Source organism: Bos indicus, chromosome 3 (genome assembly GCF_029378745.1).
Source record: "Bos indicus isolate NIAB-ARS_2022 breed Sahiwal x Tharparkar chromosome 3, NIAB-ARS_B.indTharparkar_mat_pri_1.0, whole genome shotgun sequence".
Classification (NCBI taxonomy): domain Eukaryota; kingdom Metazoa; phylum Chordata; class Mammalia; order Artiodactyla; family Bovidae; genus Bos; species Bos indicus.
Genome location: NC_091762.1, coordinates 33,653,211 through 33,679,811, shown reverse-complemented (window position 1 = coordinate 33,679,811; position 26,601 = coordinate 33,653,211). Strand labels below are relative to the sequence as shown.

The 26,601-nt window shown below is 48.1% G+C and overlaps 1 protein-coding gene and 1 long non-coding RNA gene across 3 annotated transcripts in view; one reads left to right on the top strand and one right to left on the bottom strand.

Annotated features, from left to right (window-relative positions):
- Window positions 1-8,954: 8,954 nt before the first annotated feature.
- On the bottom strand, window positions 8,955-12,700 carry LOC139182172 (uncharacterized). Its single transcript, XR_011565763.1, has 2 exons — window positions 11,871-12,700; window positions 8,955-11,542 (listed from the first exon to the last, which is right to left on the bottom strand). It is a non-coding gene; the product is annotated as an uncharacterized lncRNA (long non-coding RNA).
- A 2,200-nt stretch (window positions 12,701-14,900) lies between these two features.
- Window positions 14,901-26,601, top strand: part of SLC6A17 (solute carrier family 6 member 17) — a 56,699-nt gene continuing 44,998 nt past the window's right edge. The window contains exon 1 of one of the 2 annotated variants that reach the window (XM_019956881.2): window positions 14,901-15,301. The gene's annotated coding sequence lies outside the window, so the exon portion shown is untranslated. Of the gene's footprint in view, window positions 15,302-15,362; window positions 15,590-26,601 lie in introns of those variants that run through there. The other variant, XM_070785955.1, reaches the window with a different exon arrangement.

Sequence of the window (26,601 nt, the reverse complement as noted above, 5' to 3'; positions counted from 1 at the left end):
CCTCCTTCCTCCCTCTCCATATCATCCCTCTGGGTCGTCCCAGTGCACCAGCCCCAAGCATCCAGTATCCTGCATCGAACCTGGACTGGCGACTCGTTTCATATATGATATTATACATGTTTCAATGCCATTCTCCCAAATCTTCCCACCCTCTCTCTCTCCCACAGAGTCCATAAGACTGTTCTATACATCACTGTCTCTTTTCTGTCTTGTACACAGGGTTATTGTTACCATCTTTCTAAATTCCATATATATGCGTTAGTATACTGTATTGGTGTTTTTCTTTCTGGTTTACTGTCTTTTAAAATCACTTTCTACGTGCCGGACACTTCGTAATCACTTTGATTTTCACAACTGTTTCTCATATTAGGTGACATTATCCTCTTTCATAGATAAGCAACTGAGGCCTGGAGAGTCTAAATAAGCTCCCCAAGAGGGTCACAAGTGACCAACAGAGCCAGAACTAATACAAATCTGTCTCCCTAGGGTGTGCTGACCACCGTGCCATGCTGACTACCTGTCAGTACTGAATGAACGTGTGCCTCCACCCCACACTCCCAGCTAGAAGCCAGAAGAGGCTTTTCTAGAAACAGGTGGGGCACTGTCTCTGGACTCCAGCAGCTGGCAGCCTTGGTAAAGTAAACACACACAGCGTGGGTGCTCAGCTGGTGGTGAAGCAGAGAGAAAGCATGGCCTGCACGGCTTGTTCTCTTGCCGCTCCCCCTCCACATCAGAGCATCAGCTCTCACCCCTTGAGCTTGGGGATGGGCTGTTATAACCAGTCCACTGTCAGGCTGGCTAAGAGCCCATGGTGGTGAGGGGGCAGGGACAGGCAGGAGGCTCTGTCCTCAGTGCTAAAGAGACTGCAGAGGTGAAGAGAGTTAGGGAGACGGAGGATTGCCCTGGGTCACTGTGGCTGGTGCCAGCCTCCAGCCTGATGGATTTTAACCTCTGTGGAGCTTGCTGGACACCTGTCTTGAGGCCAGGTGGTTGCAGAGCCTGTGGCTGATGCTGACACATGCAGGCCCATGATAATGTCTGGTTTTTCGTTCTGTCTCCCCCAGAAATATGTCAGTGCACGAGTTCCTTTGTTATCTCTGGTACTCCTGGACCCTACACTGCTTGCTGGTGGTTTGAGCTCATGGGATTGAACCACGTGAATCAAATCTGCAATCAGCAGTGTCCTAACCCAAGGCATGTCCAGAGTTCCCTCCTTGGTCCACCTCAGCAGAGCAGTGCCCCGCACCCCCCTGCCCCTGCACAGGTCCTACCCCAGCACCCAGGATCCCCTGAGAATGCCCCTCCCCATCGGCCTGCCTGGCTGTGTCCTCCCCTCCCGTCCTCCTGTAAGCCTTCCCCAACTTCTATGGCCCATCTTACATCCAGCTCCGAATGTCCCTGGAGCTGAGCTGCTGGTTAACCAAATTCTCTTCTATTCACTTCTCCATGTGCAGCAGGGCAGCTCTGTGAAGGCAGGAAGAGTCCTTTCCTACCTTTGCATCTCATCCCCAGCCCCAAGCAAGGATGGGCATAGGACTTGGTGATGTTTGAGGGGTTTGGCTGGATGACGGCAGATCTGGGACATTCTGATCACGGAAAGATTTCCATAGATGACTAGGGATGGCATCTGGCTTTGCTGGATACTGCAGGACTTCTCATAATTTATTAGCCACTCTCTCCACATGGATCTGCCAAGGGGCCAGGGTGGAGTCTCGCCCAGAATGGTTTTTCCCTCCCCTGAAGGACCCATGATCCCAGCCAGGTGGGATGACCTGGGAGCCAAGGTACCGAAGTCCCCACTGACCAGAGTCACACTTATATCTCTGCAGCCCCTTGTCATCCCCAGGCCAAAGCAGAGTCCCAGTGAGGGATGCAGAGGAGCCTACAGAGCACACGCACGCTGATTCTTGTCCCAGTTTCCAACTGACTCGCTGCCTGACCTTGGACAAGTCCCTCGACCTTTCCAGGCCTGGTTACCTTCATCTGACAACCAAGGGACTATAACAGTGCTCGAGAGTTGTTAAGGTGCCCCTTACAGCTCTGAACTTTTGCTTCTCTGACTCAGAGGCAAAAATGTCTATTGCCTCTCAAATAAAAATGTTCCTCCCCTGACAGCCAGCCTTGGGGAGATGAATAATTCTGTCAGAGCATCCTTGCATTAAGGCTGGAGCTCTGCCGTTTCCCCCAAGACCAGACAGTTTATCATTATTCATTGTTCATTCCTGTTCTCCCTCTCCTTAGCCCTCCCTCCAGGCCCCTTCACCACCCCACCCCCAACACGGGATGAGGCAACCTGCCATGAATGAAGAGTAGCTGGTCACATGGCCCGGTCACCATGGAGACGGATCCCCGCAGACAGAGGTAGACATCAAAGTCACATGAGAACCCGGAAAACTGGCTGAGGTATTTATAGAAGCAGGCTGGTGCTTTTATGGAAATGGGTCTATATTTGACTCCGGTACTGAAAGCTTCATGCTGGCTCTGGAGCAAGGCAGGCTTTGCACTTGATTCTCCCTACCCAGATCTGGGGTGGGGGCAGACAGATAGCCCCCTCCCTTCCTACTGTCTCCCAGCACATTCCCCCCTGCCCCCAACCTCACACTCAGCTGATGCTGCACCTACTAGAGCAGAACCTGCTCCCTTCTGTTTACACTGAACAAAGCTTCCTCCCAGGCTGGGAGATTGGGGCTCCAGGATGTTGGGCACGTGAGCAATTTGGGACACCCTCTTTTACTCCTCAACCCCGAGTACAAACTAGAAGAATGTCCTCACTGCTCTTCATAAATATTAGAATGTACTGTCAATGCTCAAAGCCTTTGCCACTTCTTTCTTCCTTCAAAGTTTAGAGGTATCTGCCAAAGGTCAGCGGGGGGATATTATCTCATGTACACCCGCCTCAGGCACCCTAGAGCATAGACACTACTGTTCTCCCATTTTACAGATGAGGGCAAGGAAGCCCCAAGTCAGAGAAGATCCAGCAGTCCCTGCTCTTCCCACCATGTCCAGCTGTGGAGAAGGCGGCATGAGCCTGAACAGAAGGGCAGGGGTTGGGGGTGGGGCCCAGCAGACAGTGGCAGTCTGGAGGAGCAAGGAGAAATGTGTTTTGGTATTTTAATGAGCAAGTAAGACACGCCTATGGTCAAGAATGCAACTGAAAATCCCATGGACAGAGGAGCCTGGTAGGCTGCAGTCCATGGGGTCGCTAAGAGTCGGACACGACTGAGCGACTTCACTTTCACTTTTCACTTTCCTGCATTGGAGAAGGAAATGGCAACCCACTCCAGTGTTCTTGCCTGGAGAATCCCAGGGATGGGGGAGCCTGGTGGGCTGCCATCTATGGGGTCGCACAGAGTTGGACACGACTGAAGCGACTTAGCAGCAGCAGCAGCATGGTCAAGAAAAATTAAAACGGAACTCACAGAGTTCAGTGCCGAGTTTCTGTTTCCAGGGCCCTCCAGCCCTCAGTTTCCTTCCGTAAAGGCAGTCACTGTGGCCAGATTCAGATTTCCCCTTTCTAGAGATCTCAGATGTATTATAGAGGCAGATATGGCTATACTAAACCGTTATACCTATACTTATACTATACTTATACCTTTACTATAAGGTATGCTAAAATTCAAAAGATGAAAAGTAAATCTTTCTCCCATGCCTTCCCCCAGCCATGCCTGCCCTAGCATTATGCACTATTATCAGTTTCTTATGTATCATTCCAGAAATATTTTATGCCTCTACAAGTATGTGCAGTATACACAAATGGTCACACAGCCCTGCATCTTTTTTCATTTAACAACACATTTTGCAGATGTTTCCACATCATAACATATAGAGCAGATTTGTTCATTTTCATGGCTGCAAAAAATTTGATTGTGTGGCGGTACCATAAATTATGTAAACAATTCCTTGTTGATAGACGTCTAAATTGTTTCCATTTTTTAGTGACAAATACTGCTGAGGGAGTATCTTTGGATGAATGTCTTTAGACGAATGAGTGTGTGCCTTCATAATTTTGACAGATATGGCCTAATGAGCCATGGGATGCACCTTTGCAATTTTGATAAATGCTGTCTAATTATCTTCTGGAGAGACTGTACAGTTTAACTCTTTTCCTACCAGCAACATATGTGTTATCAGTTTTTTTTTTTAAAGAAAAGTTATTTGTCAACATAATAGGTAAAATATGGTATCTCATTTTTCAATGTGCGTTTATTCTGTTGTGAGTGAAACTAAACATCTTTTTACATGTGTTTATATGTGTAGGAGTCACTTGTATTTTATTTTCTATGAACTTTCTATTCATATCCTTTTATCTTTTTCTTACTGATTTTTAGGAGCTCTTTATATATTAAGGAAATGCCTTCCCCACTTTCTGAACAGTCACTCCACAGACAGCCCTCCACACCCACTATATGGCAGGACTGTCCTAGGCCCTATTCCAGGGAATACAGAGCTTGTCTGTCTTATTGAGAGCAGACAAGAAGCAAACAAGCATGATTGTGAATTGAGTGCCAGAGGTGAGAAGTGATTTGGAGAACAATACATAAAACAGGAGGAGGTACAGGAAGTGCCCGTGGTTACATATCAGACTTAGAAAGGTCTTCCCCACCCAGGCTGTGACAATCTTTCTTCCATGATTTTTTTTAGTACTTTTAGGTTTCATTTTTTAAAAAAATCAGACTTCTCAAAGGACAAACTTCTGACTTTGATGATCCTCTCGATTGTATATATGCTTTTCTAGTTTATCAATTTCTATGTTGGTAATCTACGCAGTATTCTTGCCGGGATAATCCCATGGACAGAGGAGACTGGTAGGTTATTGTCCATGGGGTCACGAAGAGTCAGACATGACTAAGACTACTGAGTATGCATGTATATATGTTGCCTTTATCATTTTCTTTCTTCTGTTTTCTTTGGGTCTGTTTCCCTAAATTCTTGAGATGGTTGGTTGGTTCATTGATTTTTCACTCTTTCTTTCTGTTCTAATGTATCTATTCTATATAAATATCCTTCTAAGTACCACTTTTGATACTTTCTATGGCTTATTTTTTCTTTCATTTATTAATCTCAATACATCTACAATGTATATGGGTATAAGGATACTGTCAGTTCTGTCTATTAAAAATCCATCTTCCCCCTACTCATTTGAAATGTAATCTTTATTGTATTCTAAGTGACTGAACCTGGGTTTCTTTCTGGACTATGTTCTGCTTCACATCTTTCTCATAAGTAGGACTACATTAATTTAAACTCATAACTTTATACCATGCTTTATGACCTGGTAAATTCTCACACCATGCCCATTACTCTCCTTTATGATTTCCCTGAATATTTTTGCTGATTTCTTTTTCCAGATGAAGCTTAGTGTCCGCTTGTTTAGTTAAAAATAAAAATAAAATCTTTTGTTATTTTCATGGAGGTCATTTTAAAACATAGATTGATTCAGAGAGTATTAACATGTTCATTGGGCTTCCTGGGTAGCTCACCTGGTAAAGGATCTGCCTGCAATGCAGGAGACCTCAGTTCGATTCCTGGGTCAGGAAGTTCCCCTGGAGAAGGAATAGACTACTCACTCCAGTATTCTTAGGCTTCCCTGGTGGCTCAGAAGGTAAAGAATCTGTCCGCAATGCACGAGACCTGGGTTCAATCCCTGGGTAGGGAAGATCCCCTGGAGGAGGGCATGGCAACCCACTCCAGTATTCTTGCCTAGAGAATCCCTATGGACAGAGGAGCCTAACAGGCTACAGTCCATGGGGTCACAAAGAGTCGGACACAACTGAGCGACTAAGCACGGCACATTCATTATGTTTTGTCTTCCAATCGAAGAACATGCTGTTTCTTATGTTCAAACGTCCTTTTGGAGCTCTCTGTGGCATTCAGGAATTTTCCACACATCTTTTAAAGTTTATTTCTATGTATTTTTCATTTTTGTTATTGCTATCGTAGCTGAAGCATTTCTTATATCTTCTTACTGGTTGCTGTAGATTTGAAGGTTATAGCTATCGTACATGTTAAGTTTGCAACCAATCACTTACTGAATTGTATTAAGTCTTTTAGTTGTGAAGTTTTTAAATTTATTATTACTTATTTATTGGGCTGTGCTGGGTCTTAGTTGTGATATGTGGGATCTTTAACTGCAGTATGTGGGATCTATTTCCCTGACCAGGGATAGAAGCCAGGCCCCCTGCATTGAGATCAAAGAGTCTTAACCTCTGGACCACTAGGGTAGTCTGGTTGAGTTATTTTTTAAATGAAGTTTTCAACTTTTAAGGAAAAAAAGTACTTTATATTTTATAACATCCTGGGTAGATGGTTATTTAAACATTCAATGAATTAATAGGTGTAAGGTGCTTAAAGTAGCATTGGGCACCTCTTCAGAGCTAATAGCAACAGTGGGAATACTGCCTTGACTTGAAAAAAAGGGTTTTATCTCATTTAATCCTTCCAACGACCCCATGAGGTTAGAGAACAGATTATTTCCATTTCCAGATAAAGAATCTGAAGATCAGATACACTATGTGATCTGTCAAAGGTCATCTGGCAAGGGAGTGTGGGATTGAAGCTTGAGTTTATCTGACTGTATACATCTCACCATCTTGGAGGAAGAGAACATGGCAAGTCCTTTTGTCATGCGAAAGGTCAAATCACTCATCCTACAGGTGAGTTTTGATTTGTGTTCTGGATGTTTGTGCAGGAGTGTGTTTAGTTGGGGTACCCACCTTGCTGGATAAGGGCCCTATGGAGTCAGATGCCCCAGGGCCAGCATTGCAGGGCACTGAGTCCCAGTAAACAGAAGGTTGGGCTGTCTTTGGAGTTGGGCAGTGGGGCCTGGTCTGCCCTTGAGAGGTGCCTCTTATTCCTGTGAAGAGCTGTCCATTCCTCTCTTCCAGCACCACAAGGACAACCTCAAGATGCTGATATCAGGTGAGGGTGGTGGTGATGAACCAAGTGGTCTGGGCTCACCTAAGTCACACCTGGGGACAATGAGGTGGCTGCTGCTGCTACTGCTGCTAAGTCGCTTCAGTCGTATCCGACTCTGTGCGACCCCATAGACGGCAGCCCACCAGGCTCCGCCGTCCCTGGGATTCTCCAGGCAAGAACACTGGAGTGGGTTGCCATTTCCTTCTCCAATGCATGAAAGTGAAAAGTGAGAGTGAAATCGCTCAGTCATGTCAGACTCTCAGTGACCCCATGGACTGCAGCCCACCAGGCTCCTCCGTCCAGGGAATTTTCCAGGCAAGAGTTCTGGAGTGGGTTGCCACTGCCTTCTCCAAATGAGGTGGCAGGTACAGGAAAATATCTGGAGGCCCCCTCTGGTCCTCCTGAACCTCTGACTTCTTGTTGTCTCTCTCTCTCTCTCTCTCCTGGCATTCCCCAACTTGCTCACCACTGGGGTTCTCTCAGACATAGAAGTGAGGCTTCCATTTTGCAGCCTGGGGAGTTAAGGTTAAGAACAGAGACTCTCAGCTGCTGCAGGGTAGAACTTGTGTACAGAAATTGCTGTCTCCTCTCTGGGAGCAGAGATGTTTCTGAGGGACTCTGGGGTTGTCATCTCCCATTTAAGTCTAAATAGGAAGTCATCACTATAATGTCACTATCATACTCTAAAACTTTCAGTGACTCCCTTTTACTTTCTGACATAATTAGAGGCATTTTAGTCTAGCACGTCAGGCCTCCACATTAGCAAATCCAACTTGCTTTCTAGCTTTATCTCTCATTTGTCCCCTAAACCCACAACTACTAAATGGCCTGCCTGTCTATATCCAGACCTAGGTCTGTGAGGCTGGGGACATGGTAAATTCCTTCACAAGCTTGTCCTTGATTGCTTTCTATTTCTTCAGAGTGAACCTCTAACTCCAGAGAAGAAGCTCAATAGACTGGTTACATCTATCCTTTCATTTGAAAATGATAATTCTATTAGTGAAACTCAAACTTACGTTAGCTCCTTTAGCAGAATTTCACGTTGCTGCTTCATATTTATAGCTTAAATTAAAATTCCAGTTATTTTTCATATGAATTCTGATAGAACTTAGAAGGATGGATTTTGAGAAGAAACATATAACAGAAATGTAATAGGGAATAAAATCATCTGTGCTGTTTTTACAAAGATTCTTACATGAATCGTATATATATATATATGTGAATCACATATATATATATATATATATATATATATATATATATGGCACATGCCTGCATAGAGAAAACTGGGGAGAAGAGATAGAATCTTGTTCTCTTCTCCAAGCAACAGAATACTCAGAGCAAAACCTGAACTGAACACAAACCCCTAGGTGCTAGCAAAGTCCCTTTTTCAGTGCTTCAGGAAGCATTTGCTTCCTGTTACAGACCTAAGATGAAGTTCAGCATTGTCTTCTCCTATCTGGGGCTGCTTTGGGGCTTTTGTTAGGCTCTGGCTGAGGCAGAGGAACATTGTTTAGCTCCTAACACCTTCCAAGTTGTCCTTGACCTACTGTATAAAACCTGCCTCTGAATTCAGCCACAGACTACTGAGGTTAGCACAGTCCCTGACACAGACTAGCTCTCCCCAAATAGATGTAGTTGGATTTGAAGTCCAGATCACTGCCTGTAGACAGGAGCAGGTGTGCTCAGAGCTGTATGAAGGGCTGCCGTCCTCCAAGGTTGGCACCAGGTGAGCCAGGAGAGAAGGAACAGCTGCCTGCAAGCCCAGGGAAGCCCCTTCCCCATTCAAGTTCTTGCTGCTTTCTCCTTAACACATGACTCCTTTGGACAGATGACCTCCTAGATGGCCTGATTTGCATGGCATAGTTCCAGGTGCTGTTCCATCTGCATGGGACCCCAGGACAAAGATCTCTGTCCTGAAGCCCCCCTTCCAAGCCCCTGGCCCAGCTCCTCACTATGTATCATCACCACCACCACCATCATCCTTATCACCACCACCTTCGTCACCACCACCACCATCGTCATCACCACAGCAACAGTTACATGTACAGAGTCTTTAATGTACACCAGGCTGCTGTTAGAAAGGTATTACTTGGGGGAAAAAAAACTCAATTATTCTCCCCATTGTGCAGATGAGAACAATTGGCCCTAAGGGTTCCTCAGTTCAGTTCAGTCGCTCAGTCGTGTCCAACTCTTTGCGACCCTATGGACTGCAGCACTCCAGGTTTCCCTGACCATCACCAACTCCCAGAGCTTACTCAAACTCATGTCCATAGAGCCGGTGACACCATCCAACCATCTCATCCTCTGTTGTCCCCTTATCTTCCTGCCTTCTATCTTTCCCAGCATCAGGGTCTTCTCCAGTGAGTCAGTTCTTTGCATCAGGTGGCCAAAATATTGGAATTTCAGCTTCAGCATCAGTCCTTCCAATGAATATCCAGTCTGATTTCCTTTAGGATGGTCTGGTTGGATCTCCTTGCGGTCCAAGGTACTCTCAAGAGTCTTCTCCAACACCACAGTTCTAAACCATCAATTCTTCAGCATTCAGCTTTGTTTTTAGTCCAACTCTCACATCCATACATGACTACTGGAAAAACCATAGCTTTGACTAGATGGACCTTTGTCAGTAAAGTAATGTTTCTGCTTTTTAATATGCTGTCTAGGTTGGTCATAACTTTTCTTCCAAGGAGCAAGCGTCTTTTAACTTCATGGCTGCAGTTACCATCTGCAGTAATTTTGGAGCCCAAGAAAATAAAGTCTGCCACTGTTTTCACTGTTTCCCCATCTATTTGCCATGAATTGATAGGACCGGATGCCATGATCTTAGTTTTCTGAATGTTGGGCTTTAAGCCAACTTTTTCACTCTCCTCTTTCACTTTCATCAAGAGGCTTTTTAGTTCTTCTTCGCTTTCTGCCAGAAGGGTGGTGTCATCTGCATATCTGAGGTTATTGATATTTCTCCCAGAAATCTTGATTCCAGCTTGTGCTTCATCCAGCGCAGCATTTCTCATGATGTACTCTGCATATAAGTTAAATAAGCAGGGTGACAATACACAGCCTTGATGTACTCCTTTCCCGATTTGGAACCAGTCTGTTGTTCCATGTCCAGTTCTAACTATTGCTTCTTGACCTGCATACAGATTTCTCAGGAGGCAGGTCAGGTGGTCTGGTATTTCCATCTCGTGAAGAATTTTCCAGTTTGTTGTGATCCACACAGTCAAAGGCTCTGGCATAGTCAATAAAGCAGATGTTTTTCTGGAACTCTCTTTCTTTTTCGATGATCCAACAGATGTTGGCAATTTGATGTCTCGTTCCTCTGCCTTTTGTAAATCCAGCTTGAACATCTGGAATTTCATGGTTCACGTACTGTTGAAACCTGGCTTGGAGAATTTTGAGCATTACTTTACTAGCGTGTGAGATAAGTGCGATTGTGTGGTAGTTTGACGATTCTTTGGCATTGGAATGAAAACTGACCTTTTCTAGTCCTGTGGCCACTGCTGAGTTTTCCAAATTTGCTGGCATATTGAGTGCAACACTTTAACAGCATCATCTTTTACGATTTGAAATAGCTCAACTAGAATTCCATCACCCCTACTAGCTGTGTTCGTAGTGATGCTTCCTAAGGACCACTTGACTTGCATTCCAGGATGTCTGGCTCTAGGTGAGTGACCACACTATCATGATTATCTGGGTCATGAAGATCTCTTTTGTATAGTTCTTCTGTGTATTCTGGACTTCCCTGGCAGCTCAGACAGTAAAGCGTCTGCCTACAATGTGGGAGACCTGGCTTCGATCCCTGGGTTGGGAAGATCCTGTGGAGAAGGAAATGGCAACCCACTCCAGTATTCTTGCCTGGAAAATCCCATGGACAGAGGAGCCTAGTAGGCTACAGTCCATGGGGTGGCAAAGAGTCAGATACGACTGAGCTACTTCACTTTCACTTTCTGTGTATTCTTGCCACCTCTTCTTAATATCTTCTGTTTCTGTTAGGCCCATACCATTTCTGTCCTTAATTGTGCCCATCTTTGCATAAAATGTTCCCTTAGTATCTTTTTTTAAAGAGATCTCTAGTTTTTCCCATTCTATTGTTTTCCTCTATTCCTTTGCATTAATCACTGAGGAAGGCTTTCTCATCTCTCCTTGCTATTCTTTGGAACTCTGTGTTCAATTGTGTTTCTCCTTTGCCTTTTGCATCTTTTTTTTATCAGCTATTTGTAAGGCCTCTTCTGACAACCATTTTGCCTTTTTGCATTTCTTTTGCTTGGGGATGGTCTTGATCACTGCCTTCTGTACCATCTCATGAACCTCTGTTCATAGTTCTTCAGGCACTCTGTCAGATCTAATCCCTTGAATTTATCTGTCACTTCCACTGTATAGTTGTAAGGGATTTGATTTAGGTCATACTTGAATGGTCTAGTGGTTTTCCCTACTTTCTTCAATTTAAGTCTGAATTTGGCAAAAAGGAGTTTATGATCTGAGCCACAGTCAGCTCCCAGTCTTGTTTTTGCTGACTGTAGAGAGCTTCTCCATCTTTGGCTACAAAGAATAGAATCAAGCTGATTTTGGTATTGACCATCTGGTGATGTCCATGTGTAGAGTCTTCTCTTGTGTTGTTGGAAGAGGGTTCCTAGGTTAGTCAAAATGGGGTGAATTATAAACATTGGCACCTCTACTGCAGGGGCTAATTTTTTCAGCTCAGATTTCGTTCTCCTGTGATAGACATTGTCCTCTCACCTCCTGACTTCTGTCTTCTTTCTTGACCCTCTTGCTCCTCCTACCCCTTAGAAGTAAGCAATGCCCTGCACCCCTCAAATTCTGTCTGATTGACTGCCTTTTAAGTACTTCCTCTGCCAACTTTTCCTCCACTTAATGACCCCTTTTATGCTTATGACTCCCCAGTTGCATCTCTACCCTCTTTCCTGGACTTTATGCTCGTATTTCAAACCACACCTTACCTTTTCAGCAAATCTTTATGGAGCGTCTACTCTGTGTTGAAGGTGATCTCTGCTGCGTGGAGCTTACACCCCAGCCACGGAGATTGTGCCTCAGCCCCAGTCACACCAGCAGGTCCTCAGTCACAAGCATGATGAGTCACAAGCCCACGAAGAAGAAGCTGTGTCCACCTGGGAGATGCACTGGACTCTTCTCTAGGTCAGGAGAGGCTCGTGAGGAAGTAGGGTTTAAGTGAACTCTGTGGGGGAGTAGGTGGGGAACGGGGGAACAGGAGGAGACTTAGTGGCTTTGGGCAGAGAGGGCATAAGGCCTGGAGGCTGAGTCAGGAAAGAGTGGGTGAGCAGGAGAGCTGAGAAGGTTGTGTAGATAGTGGGCTGCAGAGAAGGCCGTGGGGAGAAGGGTGTGAAATAAGGCTGGAGATGATGAGGGGCCTTGAAGGACCTGTTAAAGATGTGGGCAAGAGTCTGCAGGCTGGAGATGAGGGTGAGCATATCTGTGCTTCTAAAAGATCATGCTTGCTGCTGCGTGGAGAAAAAGGGATGGGACTGAAGTCAGAGTCAGGTGAGAGTGAGAGTTCATGTGGCCAGTGATTATTGCCTGGCCTAGGGTTATAGCAGCAGAATTAAAGAAAACTGGCCAGATCCTAGGGGTATTTAGGAGAAAAAAATCTCCAGGATTTAGGGAGAGATTTTGTGAGGGAGTGAGAAAGCAGGGGCAGGTCTCAAAGATCCCCAACAATGAAACCGTGTCTCTTACATCAGCCTGCACTGGCAAGCAGGTTCTTTACCACTAGTGTCACCTGGGAAATCTGCTTCATTCCCAGTATGGCTTAAATCTGTTATCTCATGACTTTCTTCCCCAATGCTCCTCCAGTCTGCTCCTGTTTCTAGATTCTTTATTGTGGTTAGTAACAATACAATCACTCAATAATACCACTGCTAAGCTGCTAAGTCGCTTCAGTTGTGTCCGATCCTGTGTGACCCAATGGACGGCAGCCCACGAGGCTCCCCGTCCCTGGGATTCTCCAGGCAAGAACACTGGAGTGGGTTGCCATTTCCTTCTCCAATGCATGAAAGTGAAAAGTGAAAGTGAAGTCGCTCATACCACTAATAACTGTAATTTATTAAGCACATGTGATACCAGATATTTTAAAAGAATAATCTTCTCTCATCACCATAACAACTTTATGGGGTATGTGTTATTCATTTTACAGATGGGGAAACTGAGGCTCAGAAAGGTTATGTAACTTCTTCAAGGTTTCTCGTAAATGGCAGTCATGATGAAAATGTCGGTTTGTATGACTCCAAATTCCTTATCCTTACCCCTCACCATACCACCTTCAAGTTCTCTGCCTTACAACCACCCCTCTCAGACTCTTTCCTTCCCTCTCCCACACCAGGTCAGTCATCACAGGTTTACCTTCTCCAGGGTCTGGGTTCCTTGGCCAGGGGCTTCAAGAGGCTGCTCCCAGGCAGACCCCTCCCTCTCCTGGTCCACTCTGCCTACGTCTGCCATCAGAGGCCCCAGAACCACGCATTGACGCGGGGCCGTGCGTCAAGCCTCCTGTATCACTTGCTACTGCCTGCCATGCCCCTCCACCCCCTATGCACGGCTGGCTGTATCCACCAGAGTGGAAGCTCCAGAAGGGCAGGGATCATTAATCTGTCTTGTTCTCTGTCTTATCCTCAGGGCCTAGAATGGAGTCAGGCAAACAGCAGGCTAACACTAATTAGTGGTTGAGTGAAGAGATAAATGTCTATCAGAAGATAATTTATGGGGGACTCAAGTTTCCACAGGTCTCAGGGGTAGAGGCACTGATGGCTTTTTGTTCCAGATCATCTTTTTTGAGGAGGTTCACACAGCAAACAGCCTTGAAAGGTAGAGATAGTGTCTCCCCCAGTGGAGGGCAGTTTTGTTTGTCCTCCAGTATAATAAATATAAGGTCTCCCTTGGGGGCAAAGTTGGCAGATTCACAGCCGATTGTAAAAGACTGGGGAGTCTTCACATTAGATGCAAGGGTAAAATCTCAGAACCTTCAGAATTCATGACAATGGTCCTTCTGCCTTTCAGTAGAACAACTGATACAGCCTGCACCTCCCATCACTCCCAGACACCTGCCTCTAGTGCCAACGTCCCCTTAGTGTCCTCTAGAGCTGAGTTAATTCATCCAGGCTGCCCACACAGCCTTCCAAGTCCCCGAGGGATGGCTCCCACCTCCCTAACTGCACCTGCTCTCAGCCCACCCCTGCTCCATATCAGGCAGTCATCCCAACTGCACACCTTCTCCACTCCCTTGCATCTTTGCCCTTATCATGCTGTCCCCTCCACAAGGCTCATCCTTACCCCTTTCCACTGAAACCCTGTCACTGCTTGTGTTCAGGATCCTGTCTCATCTCCTCCATAAGTCCTCACTTTACTACTCTTGTAGGGTTCTCCCATCCTTCTGTCTTGAATTACGGGTTCCTAGGTAAACCCTACTCTGCCTCTCCCAGAGGTTCCACGCCCTCATCTCCCAGAGCAGTGATCTTCGCACCTTCTGCAGCCTCCGCCATACATAGGAGCTCAGGAGATGAGTAATGTCTTGAGGAGTTGAACCACACACGGAAGGATCTTGAGGAGTGGTAAGGTGGAAGGACAGTGGAGTGGGGAATTGAGGAGAAGAGAGTGAACAAAAGCATGGAGGTGGAAGTGGCCAGGGCAGGGGAATAACCAGGTTTGGTTGGTGCTGAGTTCATACCAGACAGCCGAAAGAGATGGGCCTGGAAAGATGAAGGAAGTGAGGCCCAGGCTCAGGAGGGCCGTGGCCATGGGGGTCCCATTCCTTTTTAGGGCAGAATCTGGTACTGCTTCTCCAGGGTCTGAGTTCCTTGGCCGGGGGCTTCAAGAGGCTGCTCCCAGGCAGACCCCTCCCTCTCCTGGCCCACTCCGCCTATGTCTGCCATCAGAGGCCCCAGAACCTCGCACTGACGCGGGGCCGCGCGTGAGTCAAGCCTGCGTCACGGCGCCCCGCCGTCAGGGTGGCCTTTCGCAAAGCGAGGGAACAGTGCGCGCAGCGCTGCGCTCCGCCCCGCTCCGTTCCGCTCCGCAGAGCCGGCGCGGCCCGAGTGCAGGGAGGGTGGCACTGGGCTCTGGCGCCTGCAGCCTCACGCGCTCCCTCCGCAGCTGTACCTGGGTTTCCGGACCGCTCCCCCGAGGCCCGAGCACGCCGCGGGCGGGAGACCGGGCGGGACCAGCGGCGAGGGAGGGAGCAGAGCGATCAGAGTCGCGTGCGCCCGTGCGCGGCTCCAGGTCTCCTCCCAGCCCCGGCTGGGGCCCGTCGCCGCCACACTCGGACTGCTCGTGGGAGGGGCTGTGAGCCCGCCACCCGTCGGGGACCGAAGCTGCTCGGTCCGAGTGCAGGAGCCGAGACCGCGCTACGACCCACGCGGGACAGGTGAGTCGCCGGCCGCGCCCCGCCTGGCTTTATGGGACCAGCCGCCGCAACTTCAGCTGTTCCGGCCCCACCCCAGCCCGGGAGGCCTAAGGACTGAGGTGCGAGGCGGCGCTGCCCGGGTATCCGCCTGGCTGTGCAAGGGCCCCAGCCACTTGATCCGCCGTTGCCTGGCGACGGAACCTTAGGGCCCGCGCTCCTCCGGCGCTTCGCGGGTGCTCTGCGCCCAGCTCACGGGTTGGACACCCGGCTTCACCTTCCCGGGCTCAGGAGGGCCGAAGAACTCCAGAGGTAATCAGGCAGAGCTGCAGAGGCAAGCGCACGCGGAGGACCGGGGAGGAGGCCCGGCAAGAACCGCTGCCTAGAGCTGCGCGCCTTAGGGTGCAGTTCTCCCCGGGAGTCTCCTGCGCGGCTGGGGACCCCAGCCCCAGCCACTCTGCTTCAGGCCCATGACCTTGACAGTAACATTGGCAAGAGAAGCAGAGCGCTCGCGCCTGAGATAAATATTTAATTCCCAGTCTTGGGGCTAGTCCTGGCTGAACTCGAAGCCAGATAGCGGAGAGCCCGTGCTCCCTCCAGGGAAGCGCGTCTGGGAACGGAATGGCGGAAATGCGGACGTAGGTGCGCGAGGTGCAAGTCTGGAGGGGGCGCCGCCTCGGGAGCGAGGCCACTGTCACGTTTATGCCTGTGCACACCGTGCTCTCCAGCGATGCGCGATGCTTGTAGTGCTCCAGGGAGGATCGCTCCCTCAGGGGCGCGGCCTCCTGCTCTTTCCTTTTAAGGCTCAAACAGCCCCGTCAGGGCTGCAAGTGTTCAGAAATCCCGAGGCCATTCACCTTACGGAATCCAGTCGCTGTCAAGGAGAGTTTAAAAAAATTTTTTTTCCCTTTCCTCTTTCGTTCTTTGAGAAAATTTTTATCGGACCGTTTAGATGAAGAAATTTCTAGCCGGAGCTACCTTTGGGGCAATTCAACTGTGAACACGAGGCAGCTGGGTTTGGGTTGGGGAGATAGGTCAGGGGTGTAGAGAAGGAAGCTTGTTTTGAGTGCACTGCCCCTGTTAATGGGAACTTTCAGGAACTAAAAAATCCTGAAATGCTCCCCCTGCCGCAATTCAACCAAAACTTTAGTTACGCTGTATTGGACTGATGTCTGAAGAACAAGGTCAGAGTGAGTGGAGGTTAACAGAGGGCTTCTTGTGTCTCATGCTGTGCTTGCATTATCGCATGATCGGCTGAGGTGGACCTGGGCAGGAAGAGCTTTGAGGTCATACCTACTTGTCCTTGGCCGTGGCCCATCCATGGGGACCATCAGAGGCTCAGCTCCTCTGCTGGCTTTTTCTCTAATGGAGCAGCTGTGGCTAAGTAGGTGGTGAATTTCAGCAAATCCTTGCAGCTCAGCCTGGAGGGTGACTCAGTGCAGAAGGCAGATTGTGCCCACCAGCCTGATTGGAATGTGTTTGGCCTGAGTCACATGCAGAGTTGTGTGTCAGCTATTTGTGAGTTGAATGGAAGCTCTTTACTGGGACTTGTGAGTGACAAGGACCTGAGCTTCCAGTGTTTTGACATCATTGACCAAAGGTGAGCAAGTCTCCAGAGTGAGCTAAGCAGAGATCTGGCTACTGGGCAAGTGTCCTGGAGCTGTGAGCCCATGGGAAAGGTGAGCAGGACTGGGTTGGGAGAGGGGAGATTGGAGGAGAGGGTTGGGGTGTCGGGGGAGGAGGCCCTATGATTTCAGTGAGAACTGGGCCCAGTGCTCTGCCATGTGCCAGTGTGGGGTGACCTTGGGCAAGTCCCTTACCTCCCAAGGCTCAATCTCCTCCACTGTAGAGCAGGGATGCCAGTAGTACCTTTTCTGCAGGCTTATTTTTAAGCCCAGTGCTAGACACCTAGCAGATGCTCATTAAATGTTAGTTCCGCATCCCTTTCCTCATGGATCTTAATCAGAAGTGAGTCTTTCTCTTCTTGTCCTTGTTTCTTGGTGTGAGAGGGAGTGTGGAGACAAATGAAAGTGGCAGGGCTTTCCATGTGATTGAGAAGGACCTATAGTGCAGCTTCAAACTGACCTATTTCCAACCCTCAAGGGTTCCCTGGGAGATCTTGAGTGGAGAAGCCTGAGTAAGAGCAGGGCTGTGGGATGTGGAGTCGGGTGGGGGGGTGGGTAGGGGGTGGGCAGATCTGTGCTGGGGCCTCTGGGTGCTGAGCTAAGATATGTGCACCTCAAGAGCAAAGAAAATAAGGGGACCCCCCCAGGACATCAAGAAAGAAGCCATGCTGACTCAGGGAACTCTAGTCTGCGACTGGAAATGTATGTATGTGAGTGAGTGTGTGTGCGTGCGTGTGTGCGTGTGTGTGTGTGTGCATGCACACGTGTGTGCATGCTCATGAGAGTGAGTGGTACATGCACCCTGGAATCACTGCCCTCCCAGTTGGATCTGGGAGCAAATTCCAAGGATGATATAATAAATACAGAGAGGAGAGGAATCCTAAGAAGCAAGTTCTTTCTGTCTGTGCAGCTTCCTTTTCCTCATGCTCCTTCCTGTCCAGATTTGCTGCAGCAGGACGATGCATCATTAATCTCTTCAAAGCTGCTAAGATAAGCAACAGAACATTTTAAAAGGAAGATGGATTTTGGTTTTTTCCTAAACCAGGTCTGAGTTATTGCTCACTCTCAGGCTGGGCTGCAAGAAATCCTTACAACAAAATTTCTGGATGGGGAGTTTCACCAGGATGGGGGAAAATTCTGTTATTATAGATTCCTCTTACATCAGCCTTCCTTAGTCTGGTATCCCCTTTGACTTCCAGAGGTCAGAAGCACAGTACCACGGGTAGCTCTGTAGTAGTGCATGCCCTGTGATCACAAGTGGGATGGTCATCTGTGGGGAAATGCCTGTTTGGCCTGCTTTTAGGAGGGCTGGGTGCTGGGTGCTTAGCACACAATGATAGTATCTAAGTTTTTATTGAGGCTTCTGCGCTGTGCTAAATGCTTCATTCATATACTATCTCATTTAACCTTCTTTACAGTCCCAGAAGGCATATTATTGCTCTCAGCAGTTTACAAATGTGGGACTTGAATTCAGAGAGGTTAAATAATTTGCTCAAGGTCACACGGTAGTGGGTGGCAACCTGAGAATTTGCACTCAGGTCTGTTAGATTCCAGACTTCATGTTCTTGATGTCTATGTGATGTGAATCCATAATAAGTTCTTAATAAACTTTTGCTGACGACATAGGTATTTACCCAAACGAGGTTGTCTAAACCTGTGAGTTTGTTTCTTTAAGCTGTTGCTCTGAGAAGAGGGACATGAGCCTCCACTAATGGGAAACTGGTAAAGAATGAGCATACCCCAGTTTCTAAGGGGGAATACAGTATGTGGTCCCAGGTTGGTTGGAATCCAAAAGAACATCGCAGGCTCCATCTTGATGCTTTACTGTCCTGTCCATCTTTCTCTTCCTGATCTCTACCACCCCAACCTCATTCCTATAAAGTCTGTCCCAGTCTGGGGTTGTTTCTAGGAGCAGTGAAGGAAGAGTCAGAGCAAATGTGAGGATGCCTGAGGATTTTTGCTTCTGCAGTACCAAGGGCAGCCAGTCACTGGTGGGCTATGATGTGTCAGGTTTCTCTGCTGGAGAGTGTGTGCCAGGGACCTGCAGCAGTTTCTGGTGAGGTCCCAGACCCCAGAGCTAAACTGCTAACCCTCCAAGGTCATTGGCAGCAGTGGCGGCAAGGGCTGCCCAGGGGGATGCTGCTTGCTTCCTGGTCCCGCCCCATGGAGCCTGTGCTCCTCACCCTTGGGGCTCCACCACGTGCGTCCTTGACTATTCTGGGAAACCTGGTCTCTGATTCCTTCTGCTTCTCCATCTCTTCTCTCTCTGAGAAATCACCTGGAAGAATAGGTCCCTATTCTCCTAGCCTGCCTCGCATCTTTGAGCCCGCTTTGTTCATGGTGGGGAAGTTTCTGAAAGTGAGAGTGGATTGTTGAAAGATAAGCACCCCCAGGGGACAAAGAGGTCTTCTCGGAAGCCCTTGCTCCATAGACAGCCATTTTGAGGAGATACAGTCTTTGGGTAATTCTCTCTCCCATCCCCCATCCCCCGTGAGTAATTTTAAAAATTAAGATATGGTCCATCTCTGGATAAATTCAGTTATTAAAAAATATAGTTAGATATTCACTGTGCACAGAAAACTCACATGTGAAAACGTGAACTCAGCTGTAAGATGCATTACTGTGCCAAATTATTCTCATGTTTAAAACCAGGTATGTTTTGTTAGAGAACAATTCTGTGTCAGATGAGGCTTGGGCAGCCTGGGTCCCCAACTTGGGAGCTGAGACTGAAAATGCTTTTGCTCTGAGGCCACTTGTGGAGTGAGGATGGGGCAAGCGTGGGGCCAGAGGAAGTAACACCCCAGCTTCCAGGCCTGGAAGTCATCGAATCTACTGCATCTGACCCAGTGAGTTGCCACTCTGTCTTCCACAGCCTACTCACAGTTCATTTGAAGATAAGTTTCCTTTTGCTGTATTCCATCATTTCTAATTATGGGTTTAATTGGAACTTCTGTTGGATTCTGTGAACCACTAATTTGCCACCTATTATTTCACTTGCAAATAGAATCTTTTGGTCCACACCCCAAATTCCTGCTGGCTGCATTTTCTCTTTAATTATAAGACTTCTGGGCTCCTGTTTTAAATCCAACTCCAGGCCAGCAGTGCTCTTTGATAAAGCTGCCATTCAGGGGATGTGAACAGTCATCTGATGGGATGGCTCCAGCAGGTGCTACCAGGTGAGTGCTCAGGGAGGACATGGATCTCCTCTTGCTGGGGGTCTACAGGGAGGAGAGCATGCTCCTGTAATGGGCAGCGAGCGCTGGCTTTCAGAATGGCCCGATGGGTGCTGTCCACGGTCCTGGCACACCTCTGAGACAACCTGCCTGCTAGTAGTTTGGGGACTCCTTTAGAACCACTGGAAGGAATCTCCTTGACCAGTCCCCCAATTTGCATTATGCTTTTAGCTTTGGGAATGGATCTGGCCAAGTGAGAAAGCTCCTGAACTCCGGGCGGAATGATGGTAGATGGACTTGTTCCATTGTTGACTTGCTGAATGAGATTCACACGTGTCGCTTTGCAGTGTGGCACAGTGCATTGGAGAACTTCCTAACCAGGGCCCCAGATGGGTGGCCCAGAGATAATGACACCTTCATCCCCTGGAATAGCCTTGAATGGCCTAGGATGGAGAAGCCTGCTGCATTTACCCAGTGTGCCATGGCAGTATTCTCCTCTCTGTGCGTCATCATGTGTGGAAGATTGGAAAGCACCAAAGTATGGAAGAGTACGGACTACTGAGTGAGGTGGACCACAGCTTGGATTCTGTCTCTCCGTTTCATGGCTGGGTAATCTAGTGCACGGTAGTAGTCTAGTGTACGGTAGTTATCTTCCCTCAGCTTAGGCTTCTTCATCTGTAAAATGAGCATTCCATCTTACCCCAAGTTGGGGATAAATAACATACGGAAGGACAGTAGGTCTTCAAACGTGTGCTTCCTCCACTGTGATCTCAGGTGGCTGGCGACTTGCTCCTGATGGGGGTGCCTTTCAGCCCACCCCTCCACAAAGCCTTGCTGAAGGCTGCTGGGGAAAGAAACTCAAATGTTTCTGGTCCTCAGGAAAGAGGCATCATATTGGGACAGTAATTAAGAGTTTCTGATCACTATTCTTTCAAGTGCTCTTCGGCAGTCTGGTGGGTAATTTAGGTAATTGGACACCCGTGATTCCTTCTGTCTCTCTCTGGAACAAGAGGAAATAGTGGCTGTAAGAAAATCCAGGTCAGAGGATTAAGGCAGAGGTTGTAAGGACCCATCTGTTGCCACTGTGGGCCTCCCACAAATAAGAAAAGCAGGGAATCAGGCTTTTGCTTGTCACTCCTGGAATTTTTTCTTTTCACAACTGACTTAAAAAATAATTTTTTTTTTTCCTACATCAGGACAGTCTCATGGGTCTTCTGTTCGGGGCCTGTGTACGTTTCAGTACCCTGGGTCCTCTGTTTTCCTCTCTTTAAAACCTCAACCTTATCCAACAGCCTGGCCCAGGTCACCACCATCTCTAACCTACCTGCCTTTTCTTTTTAAAATTTATTTAGTTGACGTACAAGGCTGTGTTAATTTCTGCTGTATAGCAATGTGATTCAATTATACATATGTATACATACTTTTTCATATTCTTTTCCATTATGGTTTATCACAGGTTACTGAGTATAGTTCCCTGTGCTGTACAGTAGAACCTTGTCATTTATGCATCCTATACGTAATAGTTTGCATCTGCTAATCCCAAACTCCTAATCCATGTGCTTTTTAACTTGTACTCTATCCATCCCTTTAAAAACAGTTTTCTGTTCGAGGGAAGACCCAAACTCCTTTCCACGGCTGATGGGTCCTGCTTGCTCAGGCTGCCAGCTATTCTCCTGTCTCAGCATATCCTACTCTACCCTGGCTTAGGATGCTCTAAGCACAGGGCCTGTGTGGCTCCTGCTTTGGGACCTTTGCACTTTCTGCTCCCCCTGCCATGATTGCTTCCCCAGGACATCCTGGCTTACGCTCTCACATTATCAGGTCTTTAGCAGAGTTGCTTTCCAATACCCCCTATACATTATAGCATCCCTACCTCACTCTATCCCCTGTATATATTTATTTGATATCACTATTGTTATAGTTTATGCCTATATATATGATATTCCCTGGTAACTCAGCTGGTAAAGAATCTACCTGCAATGCAGGGGACACCGGTTCGATTCCTGGGTTGAAGAGCTGCCGGAGAAGGGATAGACTACCCACTCCAGTATTCTTGGGCTTCCCTGTTGGCTTGGCTGGTAAAGAATCCACCTGCAATGCGGGAAACCTGGGTTCAATCCCTGGGTTGGGAAGAACCCCTGGAGGAGGACATGGCAACCCACTCCAATATTCTGACCTGGAGAATTCCATGGACTGTATAGTCCATGGGGTTGCAAAGAGTTGGATACGACTGAGCGACTTTCACTTTCCACTTTCATGTGATATTAATTATTATTATATGTGATTTTTATTTGTCCTCTAAATCCTCCAGAGCAGGGACATTGTTTTCTCCGTTCTCTGCTGTACTAGGACAGGGCTTGATGCTCAGTTACTGTTCAGTAAATATCTGTTGAAGGAAATAAAGGACAGGAAAGAGGGAAAGAGAGAGGGAAAATATAGAGAAGTTTTAAAATCCCATATTTCATTAGTATCTCTAGTTCATCAGAGTCTCTGGGCTCCATTCTCCTTCAGTTCAAGAGAGAAGTGGAAATATGCTGGAGCTCCAAACACCTGCATCCCCCACTAGCCCCACATGTCCTCAGGTAACCATGCTTGTTCCATGCTGGTTCCTGGACATTGCAGGCGCATGGGTGAATGGGCGTCTTCCTAGTTTAGCCCATCTCCCCCATGTTCTCATGTGGAGCAGCAGCTGATGGGGTTTATGGTGTGCTCCCTATTTCATTTTATCCTCATGACAATCCCACGAGGTCAGAGCCTCATCCCCATCTTTTCAGGTCCAGAAGCTGAAACCAAAAGAGGTATAAACCCTCCCAAAGACTCATGACTCGCAAGTGGCTACAGGACTCAGGCCCAGGTTTCCCTGACTCCAAACCCATGATCCTCCTGGGACAGTGTGGTGGCTGAGAGATTCTGCAGTCACCTTATGTTGGTGGTTGGGACTCTGGGCCTCCACTTTTTGACTGTGTGCTATATTTCATCAATCCCAAGATGTGTAATTTTGCACAGTGTCACATCTTAAAATCAGAATGTGCAGTCAACAATGTCTCAGATGGGCTGTTGGTCAAGTGGAGTGACCTAGTTGGGTGAAAACCTCCCACGGACCCTTTCTGGTAAGTTCAAGAAAGTACCAACACCAAAAAGTCTTAAGTTCAATGAAATACAAGTAATGTATCCCCTCTGAGCCTCTACTTCTTCATCTGTAAAATGGGGATAAGAGTGGCACCAGCCTCATACAGCTTTTGGTGGGGTTAAAGGAAATAATGTCTGTTCAATACAATGGCTGCTATGGATAGTCAGCCCTCAAGAAGGATAGCCTATGTGCTGCTGGTCTTTTAAAAACTATTTATTTATTTATATGGTTGCACTGGGTTTTAGCTGTGGCAGTCAGGGTCATTAGTTGTGGCATATGGGATCTAGTTCCCTGACCAGGGATCCAACCTGGGCCCCCTGCATTGGGAGCATGGAGTCTCAGCCACTGGGATCATCAGAGGAGTCCCTGTGTTACTGTTGAAGTTGCCGTTATCACCACAGTCCACTTTGCCCTCAGCACCTAAATTCTAGTGCAAGGCTCAGGTGGCTGTGGGGGCAGCCTTGGTGCTGCTCTTGCTTTCACACTCACTGGGCATGCATTCCCCCTCACATGACTTGGTAGAACTGAACCAAAAGCTTTTGTTGGCACTGGCCTCTCCCATATTTTCCAGTGCCAGTTCCTCCCCCCGTGGACCATCTGCCCCTTTTCCTGCTTTCCTTCCTCCTTGACTAAGAAAACAAAATATCAACTGCAGAGAACATGCTCAGTAAATGCAACAGGAAGGTGAGACGAGATGTAGAAGATTCCACTGGCTCCTTTGACCGTGTGTTAGCCTCTGGAAGGCTCCATGCCAAGACCATGCCCATCCAGTGATTACTTCTCTGTGGTGTGGATGAATCCTGCCTGCAAACTGGAGACAAGGAGGCACAGATCATGGCTCCTATATGAAAGGCAAAATGTCTTTGAGCAATGGCCAGACTTCTTAGTTTATGTTAGTTTCAAACAGATGCTTGGGGCATCACATGCTCCTGGGATCAGAGTATCATGTCAGAAGATGGGAAAATTTGAAGCTGAGAAATAACATCAGATTCTAGAAAATTTGAGGAGTTCAAAATACATCAATTCCTTGATTCACTCACTCACTTCATTCATATCATATTTATTGAGCACATGTAATAGTTGGTCACTAGAATTTGGCCTTGGGGAAGCAAAGATGCGGTCAGTTAGGATAAGGACTGGGGACCACAGCACAAAGCTGGAAGATCTGTGAAATGGAGTCAGAAGTGGCCGTTCTGTTGACTCGATGTTTCAAGAAGCTTTTCTTTCTCTTTCTCCTTCTATCCATGTGATAACCAGATGCAGTTGGTAGGTAAGAGCTGTTCCCTATTTTCCAGATGAGTCAGGGCTAGAAATCTGTCTTCCAAGGCCTAGGGTCCTCCCCACATGTGCTGTAGGGCTGCGCCAGATTACAGCCCCTGGCTGGGCAGACGACTTCTGGTAGGTTTACCATGTCTCTGCTCAGAGCTGTTAGCTTTTTGCCGTCACATCTTTGTTTCAAAGGAGAAGGGCAAAGTTCCGATTTAACATAGGAAGCAGGGAAGCAGGTTGTTCTTGGAGGGTGGGCAGGCAGAGACCTCGGAGCATCTGTGAATATCATGTCCTGTCCTGTGTGCCAGGCCCTGCTGGGTGTGGGGCAATGGGGAGGGGCACAGAGCTGATCCATCTTGGGTCCTGCCCTCAGGGAGCCTTGTGGTTCGAAAAGGAATCAGTCCTTAAATAACTAGCTATACTAGAAAGCCAGATGGTAAAAGTAGCAAATAGTCTTACAAGAAGTGTGCTGAGGAAGGGAGAGAAAGGGATGTTCTTTCTCACTGGACAGTTGTAGAAGGCATCACGTCATTGGCTGGGCCTTGAGCTGGACGTTCAAAGACTAGAAGATTGAGGACGCAGAGGACAAAGAGTGGTAGGTGGGCCGGGGAGGAGGAGGGAGCCAGGGCCAGGGAGGTGGAAGGGGGCCTGCAGGAGGAGCTGCCACGGCGATGCGATGGCAGTGGGCGTGGGGAGACATGGTATCTCCTCCAAAGGCCTGGAGGAGCTGTGAGCTGGGCACCTGGTGCTGGCCTTCCACGGAGAGCATGAGGCTGGGGGAGGACAGATCTGAACCCACTGGCGGGACTTTGCGATGTGGGGATGGAGGGTGGAGGAGGGAGAGGCCAGGAATGTGCTGGCGTCTGGCTGTGCCTCCTGGGCGAGAAAACCCAAGATGAGCGGCCACCCCAGGCCAGGGCCTGCCAGGAGCAGTTTGTATCAGCTGACTGCCAGAGGTTCCAATAAGATAGTTAAAAATAATTCAGAGGACAACTTGGGTCTGTTAACAGTCTGATCTGTATTGGGCTCAGTGGAAGCCCAGAGGCTCTGAGGTAATTAGAAAAAGTGTGTGGGCCACCACGGCTTGTCACCTGGAAATCAGGAAGTGGTTAAGTTCCCTGAGAGGAAGGGACCTGACCTCACTTTCTTCTCACCACTGCTTAGTCCTGAGTTGGACTTGGCTGTATGGCCCAGGGAGCTGGGCGTTCTCCACTGCTCTTCTCTTCTGGGGTCCCACGGCTTCCCTGTGCTGTGGTGGTGGTTTAGTAGCCAAGTCATGTCCAACTCTTTGTGATCCCATGGACTGCAGTCCGCCAGGCTTCTCTGTTCATGGGACTTTTCAGGCAAGGATACTGGAGTGGAATACATTTCCTTCTACAGGGGATCTTCCCGACCCAGGGATCTAACCCGGGTCTCCTGTGTTGCAGGTGGATTCTTTACCGCTGAGCCACCGGGAAGCCCTGTGATAGAGGTTTGCATTTACAGACTTGTAACACTCTCTCCAGAGTACCCACCCACCCAAGGCAGCAACAGTGAGCACCCCAGGGCTTCAGTGAAGTCAGTCCTCGGGGTCTGTGGTCCCCTTGGCTCCTCTTTCCCCAAGATAGCAGCTTGTCCACTCAGTTCATCTGGGAGGCTCACGTGGAAACTGACTCCTTTGAGTTTGTCCTTTAAGTTACCAGATACCACCTTACTGACCTCAGGAGGCAGGTGCTCAGAGGGTCCCCCTTCCCTGGCTCCTGTGGGGTGGAGAAGCCCCTGGCTTGGCCTTGGTTGCAGGGTGAGCAGTCACCCCCTGCCCCCCACCCCGGGGGTAATTACTGAGTGAGTGCTGTGCTTGAAAGGTTGTTGTGGAGCCATCATCCCTCTGGCCCCGAGATATTTTTACCTGTCTGCCTCCTAGTCACACTATTTTTTTCTCTTTTTAAGAAGATTCACAGTTCACTCGCCCATCCTGCTTCTCTCACATGCGCTATTCTGAGCTGTAAGCTGCATCTGTTGCTAAGTGACAGATCTGGCAACCGAGGGCTTTCTCGGCATTCGAGCCTCTCTGCATTGTGTTTTAAGTAGTTGAGGCATCCTTCCGGAGTGTACCATGGCACTGCATCCTCTGATGTGCCTCTTGGG